The following is a 15,747-nucleotide window of genomic DNA, read 5'->3' on the forward strand; positions in this document are numbered from 1 at the left end:
ATTCAATAGGTCTAAAACATTTGGTCGATGATCTTCATTTCCTAGCCTTCTGATGCCATTGTTTTAATTTAAGATATTCCTGGCTTAAACATTTTGTCAAGTTATAGTTGTGTTATATTTACAGGTCACAACACAAAATCAATGCTCAATGTAATAAACCAGAGACCTGATGTTAAGATCCTGTCTGCAGTCATATGGCTCTGTCAATCGTCTTTCCCTCCTCTTTTACCCACATTGCAAACATACATGACAAACAACTTCCCGTGTAAACACACAATTTCCTGTACAGCTGAACAACAAGGAAGGCTCAGCTGATGTATGAACTGTTTTAGGTTTGTCAGGCAAAGACTGTTGGACATGATTTAAACCCTTAAAGAGTCTTGACTGTCAACAGCCAATCAGATATCCTGGCAATTGCAGACGGAAGGTTTAATGCTCTTATTCTGTCCTCTGGAAATACTGAATAAATGTTTAAAAAACCAGCTTGGAGCTCAGTTCTGTCAGTTTAAGAAATGAATATTCCTCATAGTTTTTGTTTTTACGTTCCTGAGCTCCTAATAAGATTTCACTGCCGTTTCTGCCCTAAACTTCCCCGAAAGTTGATACTAGAGCAGTACAAAAAAATATGTTCAAAGCTCTGTGCAAACAGACAAAATGAAGCTTCTTCTAACAAACAATTTTGCTCACAGACTGCATGTGGGTTGTTGGCAAGACTATGTAACCTTTGAAAAATGAAATGGCACTTTTATTCTCTTGCAAATTAAAAGTAGCAAGCAATTAAATGCATCCTTGTTCAATTTAACTTACTCAGGGGTTACAGCAACTTGGTCTGGTGAGATCAGTGACTTTGGGTGGCTAATGTCGCCCCCCCCCCCTTTCCCATTGGCCCAAAAACTCACTAACACCCACTAACATCTGTCTTTTGTCCGAAGTGGGAAAGGTTACAATTAGCATTTATTCCCGGGACCAATGACTCTGATGAGCGGTTAAAGGTATTTCAACTCTGGTGAGCAGTGATGGAAACATGACAACCGGGTGGACACGCTAATTTCCACCTATTTTCTTAGTGCAATGCTAAGACGCGCGTTGCTTCCATCTGTAACATGTCATATCATCATCACAAATTCTGTCCGTCTCAGTCAAAAAGCTTTAAAGAGAGGTTGAATAAGTAACAGATATAAAAAAGAACAAACCAACGTAACTGTCACTGGCCTCCATGCTAAGTTCTACTGTTTACTAAAGCGGTTAAAAAACCCACATATACACTGATTTTAGTGGAAGAACTGTACTGTAATTTTCCATTAAATATTGCCCACTTTATAACCTTGTTACACTGTTTTAGGACTGAATTGAAGCATTTACCATTATCCCATAATTGTGGCCAAAGTGGCTGCTGTTCGCAAAAGCCAAATAGTCCAGTTTTTTTTTTGTATGTAGAGTGTTTAACAAGTAAAAGCAACAGCAAATGAGTCTTGCAGAATCAAATTTTAACATTTGCTACTGCAGTTAATTACAGAAGATCGTGGTGCTTATTTTGTACTCCGCCGTTTTTGAGGGAAGGTAAGGGACCAACCAAATTACTAAATGTATGCACAAATAGTGTAGCAATAGAGGAGATTCCCAGACTTTTTTTTAAGTTTGCTCAAATCCCAATGAATGAGCAGACGGATCTTCCTTCTAGAAGCTAAGTGTGTCCTACTCTGCACCATTGATGCCCAACCCTTTCTTTTGAAAAGTGCATTCCTTAGTTAAAACACCACCACTTTGAAAGAACCACTGGCTCTGATTGTTCAGGCGCAATTACTTGACAATCTGTAATGACTGAGCTAGAAGGTCCATCAATTACTGCCAGTTGCCTGTGCTGATGTTCCCTAACAGAGAAAGCAGGTTCCCCCTGCAGCCACAAGTCATTCTAGAAAATAGGACCAACGCCCCACCGCGTATCAATCCCTTCTCTTAGATGCTCTTGCAATAAGCAGGTGCTGCAGAACAATTGGTTATTGAGAGAACTGGAGCTGAGCCGTGTTGATAAAGCATCGTGGGAAATACTTTACATAACCACACATTTCTTCTAATGATCTACAGATATTTTGCAAACAACACTGGATAAAAGAATATTTTCCAAAGCAATTTCATTCAGCCCATGTTGCCTTTTGGAATGAATTGTATTGAGGCTAGATGAAAAAAAGCAAATGTTTTTATCATTTGTTCTTTTCAAGTAGATTGTATTGTCATGGCCACTGGCCTCTGATTTTTATTCACAACCTGAAACGAAAAAAGAAAAAGAAAAAGAAAAGAGAAGTCATCTGGAGACAACATGAGTGCTACAGATGAAAATCAAATTAATTCTATGCACTTCTGGTTTAATGTATGGATATATTTTCAGCTCATTAGCAGGAACTATCTGTGTTTTATCAATCTATTTAACATTTCTTAACAAAACCGTGTCAGAGCGTTTATCCTTTTTTCTGACTAAGATCCCAGAGAATATAAAGACTCTGGTATGTTGCTTAAACAAATTCAATTCCTAATTTACTTACTGGATCCAACTAAAGACTATTCTCACAATCCACTATTCTGGCATTACGCTCTACTGGAGATAGACACAGTGTAGTGTAGTGGCAGTGTAATACAGATAAAGCTTAAGGCACTTTAGATTCAAAAGCCTTCTGATACTGCAGGAAGCAACATTTCTGAAGTCTATGATAACTTTAGATATTTTCTTAAATGTACATTTTTCTGTGGTAAAGTGAGTTTAACCAATAATGCAGTGCACCGGTGGCTAAAAGAGGTCATCTTTTTAAGTGGCCATGTGTAATAATAAACTCAGAGATGCAGTGAAGTTGCAGTTTTAAATTTCCATTTTCCCTATATTGCTACAGTCGGTCATGTATTATCCATGAGGGCTTTAAGTTCACTATCACACAGAAGAATCCTGAAGCCATATTAAACAAGACATTTAGTAGTATGAGAAAGAACTAATGCGGGTAATGATAAAAGAGTACCATTTAGAATACAAATTTATATTTCATATTCAACTATCTTGATAGCGATATATATCATGTGTTCTGCTAACTCAATAGTCTATATGAAATAATCACATGGTAACGCCTTTTTTGTATATTCCTGTGTGAATGAAATACTTGACAAACAAAAAGTACTGAATATTTTCTCATTTTATTAATAACTTTAGTGCAAAATTAACATAACGTGCAAGGATCGGAAAAAATTTGTCAAAATGACTTAATACTGCTGCAACGCTGGTCTTTCCACATCGCAATAGAAATGTTATAGAAAAATATATAGGATAGATATTTTATTATATATTATATATGAATGCTAAGCATGAAAAATACTATGCAATACTATATCATTTAAGATACATTTCATAAGATAGTAAAGAACACTTTTATTCTAATCCCAAATACAATATATGGTTACGTTTAAGAGACAAAGCCTTGTAACGAATTGGGATTTTTGTCTGTTGGGAGCAAAAGGTGACCTAGTGATGTTGTTGTACTTCTGTCTGTGTCCTGTGTCCTACAGACTGTCAGTACTGGTCAATGACTGTTGTCAACAGCCAACGACTGTTCTCGAACCGTAACCAAGTTGTTTTGTGCCTAAACCTTAACAAACGTGTCAAATCAGAAAATGGCTTTATTTAACAGTGATTTGTAACAGTTTTAGAGAACACACATTACAAACATTTCACTATGAACTTTAATTTGGAGGACTTGTTGGAAAAGTGCATTGTGTAAAATGCTTATTTAAAGATCTAAAGTGCAGAAGTACAAAAAAAGTTCAATATTAAGTTATGGTGTGTGATGAAGCTACACACTGTGAGAGAAACGCAAATCTTCTCTTTAATATTCTCAGCTGGTAAAATCGACTATTGTCAGTTTGCAATGAAAATGGCGGTAATAAGAAAATCTAGTATCCCAATCAGACATCTCACCACCCTTGAGGAAGCATTCACAAGAGTGAAAATGAGGGCAGTCACCCAGAAGTTTCATTCCTTTCTCATCAGCTTCTATATCTTCTTGTTAAAACAACGTGTCATCAATAAAGTCCCAGCTACTGCAAACACTCTGACTTCATGTTGTATAAACAGCTGTCAAATCTCAGTAAATTAGAAAAGAAGAGTTTTCTATGACAAAAGTGGTAATTACGCCCAGATTTTTCTTTTCATAAAGAGTGCATTACAATTAAAGCGGAAACAATTAGTTGAATAATTGATTGGTCGAGCGACAAAAAACAATCAGCAGATTAAGCGTTATTGAAAATGATTGTTAGTAGATTGTAAGTATTATCACAGTTAAGGACCACAGTTTTAACATAAAATATCAATAAATTAAGCCCTTATTTAAACAAATGTTAAAAAAACCTATGGACTACAATTATGCGTCCTTTATGCTTATTCCTAATCATAGACATTGCATGTGATGTGTATAGTAGGGGTTTTATAGAAGGGGGTTTCCCTCATTTGACACTACATCTCCATTTCTTACAATTCTATTTACAATTCATCCTCGAGATACAGGAAAACCTCTTGTCAGGCTACACACACTCGGGTTCAGAGGGCTTTAAAAAGCTACTTAAATCCTCAGTAGACACAATGTCAAAGGGACAAATTATAAAGTGTAGCCCACTTTTTTACAGCCGCATTGGGACTCTGAAAAGGTGAATACAGCCGTGTTATTAAAAAGGGTCCTTATAAAGCAGCCTTGGCCTCATCTAATTAGAATGTAAATGTAGTGTGGGCTGGGGATGGATCACAGAGGATAGACATTGGCATTTAGATTATGCTGAGACTAGATTACTGAAGACACTGTGTGTTGGTGAGATAGCCTTTTTGAGAGCAGCTTGGCAACTGACTAATTGTGTTTCACCACCAGCAATGTAGGCCATCGCTGTTCTATCGCTGGTAATTAACAAGTACATTGTTGTGTGTGCAGCACAATACAAACAATCCTAGAATACGCCAAGGATAAAACACACACACATGCAAGAACATATGTGCTCAAATGCACACACACTCAGGCAATCTTGTACAAGATTGAAATAACGGAGCGCTTCTTTACACTAAACCTAGACTCAATAGAAATTGTCTCACCTCCATACAATTCACTCACTGGGGGCATGTGCCATGAACAGAGCAGCTAAGACCAAACAGAAAACCAAAGACAGAATCAAGACAGCAGAGAGGGAAGAAGAGGGAGAGAAAAACAGCGAAGAACAGACAGGGAGGGTGAGTGCAGAAAGAGGGAGAGAGCAGAATGGAATAAATTGAAGCTGATCTGGTGCTCTGCATTCTGAGGAGGCTGGATTTGCATATCTGTGCAGCGGTGCAGAGGGAGAAATGTGTCGGTGCTGACAGCAAGCTGAATATCTTAAACCTCCGCTGACACCCCTAAGGCACTCTCTCCCCACACACACCATCCACTGTGGAAGGAATCAAAATCACACACACAGACCCAGACTTGAGGTCAGAAGACGGGAAGCTTTGTGCATTGCTTTGTTCCTGCAGAGTGATGTCCAGTAGTGTTTGTTGTTTAACAGTCAGCTGTTAAGACCCAGGGTGGCCATTCTGTGCTGCTAATCAGAGACTATTTTTTTGTAGTCAAATGTTTTTTTTTAATTTTCATCACATGCAAACATACACATGAAGAAAAATCACAAACAAACCACAGGCAAAACAGATTGTTCATATGTGTATGTGTATATGCGCTACTACATTTACACAAAATTTGTACCTTAGTAAATGTAGTAGCTTGATTCATAAATAATGTACAACGCTGCTTTTGGACTCGGCAGCTCTACGCACATTTGCACTTCAAACACTGGGCAATGAGCCACTTTGTTCTGTTGATGGGAGGTAAAGCTACTAAAACAAATTTACGGCAAGTCCAACCACAGTTTTTTTTTGTTTTCAGAGAAATATATGAAAATATGCTTTAGAGATAAGTTAGTTTGAATTTTTTTTAAGCTTTTTGCTAAGGTGTTTGAGTGCCCATGGCTAACATTATGACCAGCCTGTGAAAATAAGTGGCATTGGATGGAGATGAATGGATGGCTGGTTATTCAATTTTTGAATAAAGCTACATATTTGGGGCTCAACCCTTTGTTGAAACAGTACATAGTAATTAGGTCACCAGAGTCTTGACAAGTCAACATTTTGGGAAATATACGCTTTTTTGTTCTTTGGATGAGAATAAGATGAGAAGGTCAACAACACTTTCACGTTTGTAAAGACATCGCTAAAAACAGCAGCCAGTTAGCTTAGCTTACCGTAGAATACAGAGTGTAATCGGGGGGAAATGGCTAGCATAGCTTTAAGTGTCTAAATCTGTCTACCAATGCCTCTAAAGCTCACTGATCAAAATGTTAGTTCTTGTTTATTCTCTACATAAAATAAAAATTAATTTCAAAATGGTTTTACAGGAAGGTAAGTGCTATTTGGGGGATTTATGCGACTATTCCTTGATAATTAGTGGATTCCCGGGTAGCAGCCTTACAACCTTACTACCACGACACCACTCCAGGAAATCACTGGACCTGAAGATGAATAACGCCAGCATGTAACTCCTTGTAAAACCACAATTTGTTGTTTATGTACAGATTAAACAAATTAGACATAATGTGTTAATTAGTAAGCCCAAGAGGTACTGTTACCTTTGGACAGAGTTAGGCTTGAGGAATCCCCCTATTCAGAAGCGGTATAAATCCTTTGATTTATTTTAGCAAATAAAGCCAATATGTGTATTTCCCAAAATCCTGCATTTTTGGAGTTCTGCACTCAGTGGAAATAACATACTATAGTTAAGTAATCGATGGAAACTTGGTTTCAGAGTTTCTCTGTTAATGGTGTACAAAAACGGTGGAACACTGTTAATTCAACAATGTCAGGCTTCATTTATGGATCCCCGATTTCTTTTCTGACTGATGATTTATCTGACTAACAGAGAACAACAGTCAAAAACGGAGAGAACACAAGTACAACCATTATTGATTGTGCAGCTCCCTGAGAGAAACAACAGATATGTTAATGTACGTCGGTAAATAATTTAGTAAACATTGATACTGGAATAGTTTTTAATGGAAGATGCAGAAGTGTACAGCGCTTAGAATTAACACATTTTAGTATTTGAATATGGCTGATTCTTTCTGCAGGGTCCTTTTGTATTATATAGGGTATCATATATAATATATGGAATATTTGACATCTACACAAAGCTTGCATGGGGTCTTTGTAGTGTGCATAATGTCTTTCAAAGATTTAAGATCCTCAGTGGGTGAGTAGAACAAAACCTCAGCCTCACGTGTTAACCGAGGCACATGATGAGGATGAATTCTCCTTTTTGACAACCAAATTCAAAGACGTCACACTTTGCCGGACTATCCTCATGCTGTTTATCATAAAAGCCCAAATGGGGATTTCATTTGGCAAGTTGTGTCCTTACACTGACATCAACAAGAAACCAGGGAACACATGTTATTTCTAATAGCCACCATCATTTCTGGTTTCTCTCACACTGCTGTAGGATTTATCTATCTGTGTGCTGCGTGAGATCCTGTACAGCTCAATGGGGAGAGAGGAGCACAAACACTGCCAGGGTTACTGCTTCCACCCCCACTGCACATCATTCTTACTACTTTGGATAAAAGCCTCCGCCAAATGGTGTGTGGGTGTGTGTGTATGCGTGCGTGTGTGTTTCTGTGTTGGAGAGAGAAGCAGTTCTGACAAAACAATAACAGCTGGGGCTTTAAAAGTGACCAACCTTGTTTGTCATATTCTTCTAACAAATGCTTTATTGTCAAGTTTGTTCTCATTTTTTAGGTTCTTGCTAAGGTGCTTGAGTGCCTATAGCTAACATTAAGACCAGCAAATATCAGAGGAACCTCTTCAGGCTGGTTAAGTAGCTCATATAGCTCAAGGTTAAGTTAGCTGAAGGTTGTGTTTGGGTCTCTGCAGGCCAGCTGTCTGTAGACTGAGAGGAGGAAAAATGCTGATGGGCCTGTCAGATATCAGACTATATCCTGTCTACTGATGGGTGACAAATAGTGAGGGAGGAATGTGAATCTGTGAGAAACAGTGCATGTGTGACAAAGTACTTTTGCTTGGTACTGTTTAGTGGGTATAAGTATGTTGGGGAGAAGGTGAGTGGAAGGAAAGGAAGCAGTAACGCAGTGAACAAGCTCCTTGTTATGCCTGAGGCACAATGACATTGATCCAGCAGACCTCTTGCCATCAGTCTCACTGACAGAGGTAACTGGATTGTTCATAAAAATGGAAATGTTGCCATGTTATTCTCATGTGCGCAGGCAGACAATTGGTATACGGATGAATCCATCCAAAAATAAATGTAATAAATGTGCATGAAGAAGGGGTGCAGGATGACAAAGAAGATTGTTGATATATATATATATATATATATATATATATATATATATATATATATCCACAAGCTTCTCACCGGCCACAGTGTATATATATATATATATATATATATATATATATATGTGTGTATATATATATGTGTGTATATATATATATATATATGTGTATATATATGATTTATTATTATTTGGGCAACTTCCACACAATTCAGGGAAACCTAAGGTGGCTATGTGGACGTAAATGTGCATATACAAACACTTCCTCTCCCTCTGTTGTTAAGTCAAAGAAACACTTTAAACAGATGCAGAGCAAATAAACAGATGCAGCTGGGGGAAGGGGACATAGGGTGAAGGAAGTAAAGCCCTTTCCTGATTAACAGTTTTCTGCCACGTGTTTTATGATAATACTTAAAGAGGCTAACATTTCAATAGTGCATGGGAGGCTGTGGAGGTGGGTGGGATTGATAATTACTGCAAATATGCCACAACATGCAATTATCTCCCTTATATGCATGCTTAGGAGGGTTCTGTGTCACACGTTAATTACCCACAACTACTGTAGGCATTTGACAAATACTCGCTGCATAGGCACAGAGTGTGCCGAAGCCCTTTCATCTATATTTCAAAAGCTGGGGCAGGCATGGGTTACATGTTCATGTTTATTTATTTTTTTACAAAAGTTGTAGCAGATGATTTCTTTGGGTCTTTGTATAGATCCTCAGAAAATAACAGCATTCAATGCTCGGCTCCTATTTTACCGTTTCATCAATGTGGACAAACTTAGAAATCATCATCTCTAAAAATAGCTGGATACTTAATCAATTTAGCTCACCCACTGTTTGTCTGCATCAGCAATGAAGCAGGCTTAGCTGTGCGGCAGCAGATGCCATTGATTTTCTTTTGTAGAATGGGGGCGGGGAGGCATAGAGGAGGTACGACTAATGATGGAAATTTTCCCAATGACTCCATGCTTTTACAGGGAGCCGTGTTAACGGTGGCTTCAGTGTGACGAGTTGGACATGGTGTAAACTTCAGAAACAAAGAAGCAGCGAGACAGGGCTTCAGGGTCCATCAGCAGTGATGACTTCGATATACAAGCAGGTTGATAATTGGAACTGCATATTCCAATCTTGTCTGTGTCAAAGCTGAGCATGATGGGAGCACTGTTATTTACTTTACAGTGCTAATAGGATGCACTGTTGTCTCTGTCTGCTTTAATGTGTAAATATTGATGTAGTTGCTGACAGGGATAAAAGAGATTAGCCCAAATTCAGGGGGCTGCATGTGGTTTACCAAAACATAGTTTTTTCATTTCTTTTGAAATGTCCTGATATTTTATCATCTACATATTTTATATTTTATTCAGAAATGCTACTAAGTCTGATACATGTGAACTGGTAGATGGAACATTAAAATAGCTCCAACAGCTACTGATGACATAGACTAAAGCAGATGCTAAGAGTTGTAATTTGATATTTTAGCACCACCTCAACAGACGTCAATGCAGCCACAAATGTGTTTTGGTTAAGAGTTTTGGCTGCAATTATAAAAATGTTATATTTTGTGATTTAGTTCATTTTAAGGCCTATGTAAATACAATTCAAGTTCATGTCTGTCACACCTGCATTCTGGCAGACTGAAAACCACAAACTGATTTGATCACATAAGCCATGGGACTCCAATCCAACACTTGTTTAACAAACAACTACTGGACATCTATCGGTTGAATTGGTATGAATTTTGGTACCAACATTCATGCTCCTAACACCATGATTGCTACTGAGTTTGGTGATCCAGTTATTTCTCTTAGCACCACCAAATGGCCAACGTTTTCCCAAAATAACGCCTACAAAACTAGTGACCCAGTTCCTATCACCCTCAGTTATACTCTGATATGAATGTTAACGTACAGTAGCATACTTTCATAACAGCGTTACCATATAATTATTGTAACCATTAATCCATCCATCATTGCTATTATTTAAATCCTTTAATCTTAAATCCTGGTAAAACCAACAAGTAAAAGAGTGTAATTACTTTGATTTTCTTTATACTTCACCCAAGCTACAGCAAATCTAGTTGGCACTCAACACCTGAAAGCAAATTACATTTAATAACACACTTACAATATCTGCTGATTACAATAAATAAAAGGGCTTTAGCTTGAACAATGGCTTTTTTGTGTGTTGCTGTAGTTGCAGCACACCAGGATCCCCCCCCCCCCCCTCCCCCAAATCAATTAAATTAAGTGAAATTGCAAACCGAAGCAAGACTTGCTGTAATGTGAGACACAGTTCAGATGTTTAAGCTTGATTTGACAAAAATAAATCTTGAAATTGCCACATTTGTTGTTGAATATGTGGTACAAAGTAGTATTAAAAAAGATGCAGGACATCATGTTGTAATTGACGCAGATCAACTACTTCATTATTTGATAATTTACAAATGATTTACAAATTCAGATAGAACCCTTTGTTACTGTGACTGCTACATTTTGTTTATTCACAATTGGCTCTGCTCTCTGTTTCAAACAGTATGGCGGCATCACTGTATTAAGCATGTTCTTTTAGATAACAGTCACTGTGTTTTTCTACAATAGGTGTCTGTGTCTCTCATGTATGTTAAATGTCCATAATATGTATAGTGTTGTGGGGCTGAATGAAAAGAGAAAAAGGAGCTATGAGCAGGGTTCTGGCCTACAGATCTGCTTGTAAAGTGGGTCAACTATGCTCCTGGAGAGCTTAACAATCTGCTGGAGGAATAAAGCAGCACACTTGATAATTAGCAAGAAAATGAAGGCATGTTTGAGGGAGAGGGGGGTTGCAAGAAGAGGTGGCGTACAGATGAGAGAATGTGTGGTGTGAGGCAAACGGACTAGCAAGATTCAAATAGAGGTACTTTAAAATCAGACAATTTCAGCTAAGCTTTCTTTACTATACATTTATACATCTTATATTTTGTTATAATATTTCCTGTGGACTCTTCCACTGTAGCTGCACCGTGAAGAGAATGTGGTAGGGCATTGTTTCACAATGTTGTTGTGAAATAATTAGGCCATGAGATGAAGGTGGACTATTTCACGGAAGCAAAGTGATTCTAGCTGATTTTGCAACAGCAAGGCGTTTGATGTGAGTGCCGTCTGCATTAGAGACGGAAAATGGTTTGAGGAACAATCTTTTTCATGTTTGTCAATTCTTCTTTTATTCTCTAAACTGAGCTCTATTCCCTCATCTAAATGGCTGGGTTTCCCCTCATTTTTGTGGCTTACGTTCATAAGATCAAAGACTTTAATTAAGATTAATGATGATAATTATACTTTATTTCAGGGTTGGATAGATGCTAGTGGCCAAATTAAACCATAATAAAGAGAAAACAAAATACAATATTAAGACTGTTGACATGGGAGTTTTAGGGATAACCTGTCTAGCCCTACAGCAAAAATATATGTGAAATACAATGCTTTCTCTGACCCATAGAGAATCACTGTCAGATAGAAAAATAATACATAAGTCTTGGTGACATGAGCAGATCTTTTTGTTGCTGAAAATCTCCTGGTGTTGGGGTGTATCCATTCCCAGCCATCAGTGATCTGGCTATTTCCACAGCAGAGGGAGAAAGATGCAGTCCTAACACCACTGTAAGCAGGGGTGCTTAGCTGGAGTTGTGTATAGAGCTGGTGTGTGTCTCTCGTGTCTGTCTTTTGTGTGTGTGTATATACGTATGTGTCCTTTCTTGAAAGCTCAGGGGCTCTCAGGCAAAGTGCAGAGAGGGTTATGTGAGGCAGAGGGAGAGAAAGAGTGAGGAAAAGACTTAAGAGCTCACACAGTGAATAGCTGCAGAGCGAGCTGAAGTGAGAGAAAGAAGTCACACGTAGGTCCATCCTCCCTCGTATGTGCTTACCAGACCACCCTGCCCCTGTTTTTGCTAAGAGCTACTTCAAGTGACACATACTCCATCTTTCCGGTTTCCTGGGAGGCTTATCTGCCTGCACCATCCTCTAGCAATATATATAGATTATTGCTTTGCTACTGATACTGTACTACAGATTCCAACCAGCCACTGAGCCTGTGTGTCATAAAGCTGAAACCATTAGTGTACAAATCGATCAGTTGATCGACAGAGAATTATTTGACAACTATTTTAATAACTGGTAAATCATTTAAGTTAAATGCCAAAACAAATGGGTAGGTCCGTGTTCTCAAATTTAAGACATTAATGAATATGGAATAATGTTGTATTATGGACTGTTAGTTGGACAAAACAAGACCTTTGATGAAGTCACGTTGGGCTCTAGGATATTTTAATAGGAATTTTTCAACATATTCTAATGGTTTATATTCAACAATTAATCACCAAAAAATGATCTGCAGATTAACCGGTAACAGAAATAATAGTGTATTGCAGTCCTAGTGTGAACAATCAATTATAGGCTAACAATTATTAAAAGCAAATAATGGCTGGTAATACTACATTTGAGTATCTCAATATTTATGTGTGTGTAAGTTCTTTCATCATATTGCAACCATCGGAGCAGTAATCTGTCTTTTCATTTTCTCATTTCTGTGTCAGTTTGCTGAGTACCCAACCCCATGGGGGGCAGGCAATCTCATGTGAAAAGCCTTTTCAAGTGGTGTGCTACTCAGAAACACTATTTTTGCAATCAAATCCGGGCTGGGAAAAAGGACTAATATTAAGTGGTCAGTGGTTGCTAGCAAGAGCTTGATGAATGCACTGAAAAGGACAGTCTTTGTGATGCTTAAATGATCCGTTCTAGTGCTGTATGTTTCTGTCTTGTTGCTTGGTGTTTAAAAATTGAGAATATGTTTGACAGCTGGCTAACTCTGTGAGCCTACTGAATAAACCTGACCTGAGGGTCAGACAGATTTTCGTAGTCTGATCAGCTGTTTTGTAATAGTTCACGCCAAGCCAAACTATCTTTGACCTTTGCACCAATTGTTTGTTGGCAGTGTTACGAATATAACTGTGTTGTCATGCTACTGGAAAACACAACATTAATCCAAGAAGAAAGAGAAATAATGGAATGTGTTTTAACCTGCTTTTAACAAAATGCTAAATTATTCATATTTTGTTTGTGTACAAATAACAAAACAGTCTTGAAGAATTATAATGACATCCTAAAATTAGACTGAAAGAAAGGATTATATAAAATAATAAATACTTAGCTAGCTTCTCCACAGCAATGGTCAGGCCGAGCATTTTAAACACTCAGGTAAGGTGTTCAAATACCAATGGCTGATTATGTACAATGTGTTACCTTGTAACTATTGGGCCTTGGACTTGCAATCTTCATGTCCAAAGGTGTGCCCTGATCTCAGCGAGCTATTGGGTGATGACTCCTCTAGCTAATGGGAATATATATTTTATTGAGTCAGCCCGGGTTGACTTAATGACATGACTTTCCGAAGCTTGACGGATTGTTAATCAGAATCAGGACTGTTAAGGTAGTCACTTTTAAAATTTGCAGGGCAGTTGTTCGCAGCACAATGCCTGATAAGATGTATGTATGATCATGTTGCAACACCATGGGCTCAAACTCAGAACCTTTGACGCCATAGTTTCTGATCTCAGGGAGCTTTTATCTGGGTGATGTCACAAGTGGCATCGCAACGCCTACTAGACAGGGAGCAGGCTTGCGTGAAAATGCAGAATTTTAAACTGCTCTAAAAAATGTACTTCTCATTAGAAAATTCAGAGACTATGTGTACTTGGTTAAGAAAACAGAGATGCCTGTAAGTTATTTTTTACAAAGATCAATAAATGTCAAACTCATGTTTAAAGATGCTCTATTTTGCATTGACCGCCATGCGTAGATGACACAATTCAAACATTTGTTTTTAAATTCACTTTTTAAGATAAAATTCGGAAATTGTGCACACTACTACGGTGAACATCAAATATTTAGTGTAGAAGTAATTGCAAGATTGGTTTATACTACTGTATGCATTACAAATGTCTTTATGCACTGTGGGCTCAATTTTTGATGAATCAAAAATCTGAACGGTAAATTTGTTGAGACACTCTAAAGATGAAGTTCTCCAAATTTGGTGTCAATTGAAACATAAATGTGGAAGTTGATAAGTTTAAGACGTTTTGCAGTTTTTGCAAAAAGTGATGGACTTCAAAACTGCAACGAGGTAACAGCCGAGCATAGTTTCTGCTCTCTTGGGGCTACAGTTTGGCATGAGGTGCAACGTTGTAGCATTTACGGCTGATTTGTTATGATTTTTTAAAATGTAGAGTTTTAGATGGCTGTTGTAGCGCCACCATCAGGACAACTAGCACACAAATCGCACTATTTGAGAACTGGAATTACAGTATTTGCAAGTTGCAAGTTTTTGTGCATGGGAACATGGATTTCTCAGAAAGAAGAAGAAGAATAACACATTTAAAAACCCTAATAATGAACTTACTGTTTTGTGCACTTACACTACACTACTGCCCTACATACATTGTTTTATCATTTAGCCTGTAGAGTAGTAGAAAACTGTGGAAAATGCCCATTACAATGTCCAAGAGCACAATGCAACATCATTAAATGTCTTGTTTTGTCCAACCAACAGTCCAAAACGCTAACATAGTCGATTAATTAGAAGGATAGACCAAGAAAAGAAAACAATTCACACATTTGCCTGGAACATCTCTCGATCAACTAATCAATTGATTGTTGCAGCTCTACTTTCAATTGTTTTAGGACACAAAATACATGATGCATAGCATATAAGCATACATTTTCTTGTAATTGTACAAGGTAAACTATGTTGTGAAAAGGTTGCAAAAAAAGGAAGAATAAGAAAGAAAGAAGATATATGGACCAAAAGCAAAAAATACTAAATTAAGATCAAACAAGCAAAATCACACACTTGCGCCACAAACAACTGAAAAATAATAAAATCTCAGCAAATTGATCCAATTCAAAACACTTGTTAAATTCATGTTGAGTTCATAGGACATTAAGTGATTTTCTTTGGAGACTTTTCTTGTCCCTTAACAATTTGCTTCCTTCTATAATTCTTTGAGGTGTTTTTCATCCCTCTCAATATTCTTGAGCATCATCCAAGAAAAATAAGGTCTTGAAAAAGACATTCTCTACACACAGTGTTGTGCATTGTTTGTCGTTTATCTAGCAATCACACAGTAAAGCATACTCTCGTAATCTACATTTCACATCTGACAGGTATGAGTGTTGTTTACTCAGACAGTGCATGGCACACAAGGGTAACCTCAGCCCTTACAGCTTGCAGCCTTCATGAAAACAAGCTCCCTGCACAATGGTGACAGCCACAGGCACCATCTCTTCGGATATCCTACATCATATGTATATTGAGCTCT

At 37.7% G+C, this 15,747-nt stretch overlaps 1 protein-coding gene and 1 long non-coding RNA gene across 3 annotated transcripts in view; one reads left to right on the forward strand and one right to left on the reverse strand.

Annotated features, from left to right (window-relative positions):
- Positions 1-15,747, reverse strand: part of trip4 (thyroid hormone receptor interactor 4) — an 86,374-nt gene that overhangs the window by 8,571 nt on the left and 62,056 nt on the right. The gene's annotated exons all lie outside the window — the stretch shown is intronic.
- LOC117950509 lies at positions 532-14,248 on the forward strand. The gene is made up of 3 exons (XR_004657926.1): positions 532-542; positions 5,010-5,016; positions 14,140-14,248. It is a non-coding gene; the product is annotated as an uncharacterized LOC117950509 (long non-coding RNA).

The sequence above is a fragment of the Etheostoma cragini genome, chromosome 1 (assembly GCF_013103735.1).
Source record: "Etheostoma cragini isolate CJK2018 chromosome 1, CSU_Ecrag_1.0, whole genome shotgun sequence".
Taxonomy (NCBI): Eukaryota; Metazoa; Chordata; class Actinopteri; order Perciformes; family Percidae; genus Etheostoma; species Etheostoma cragini.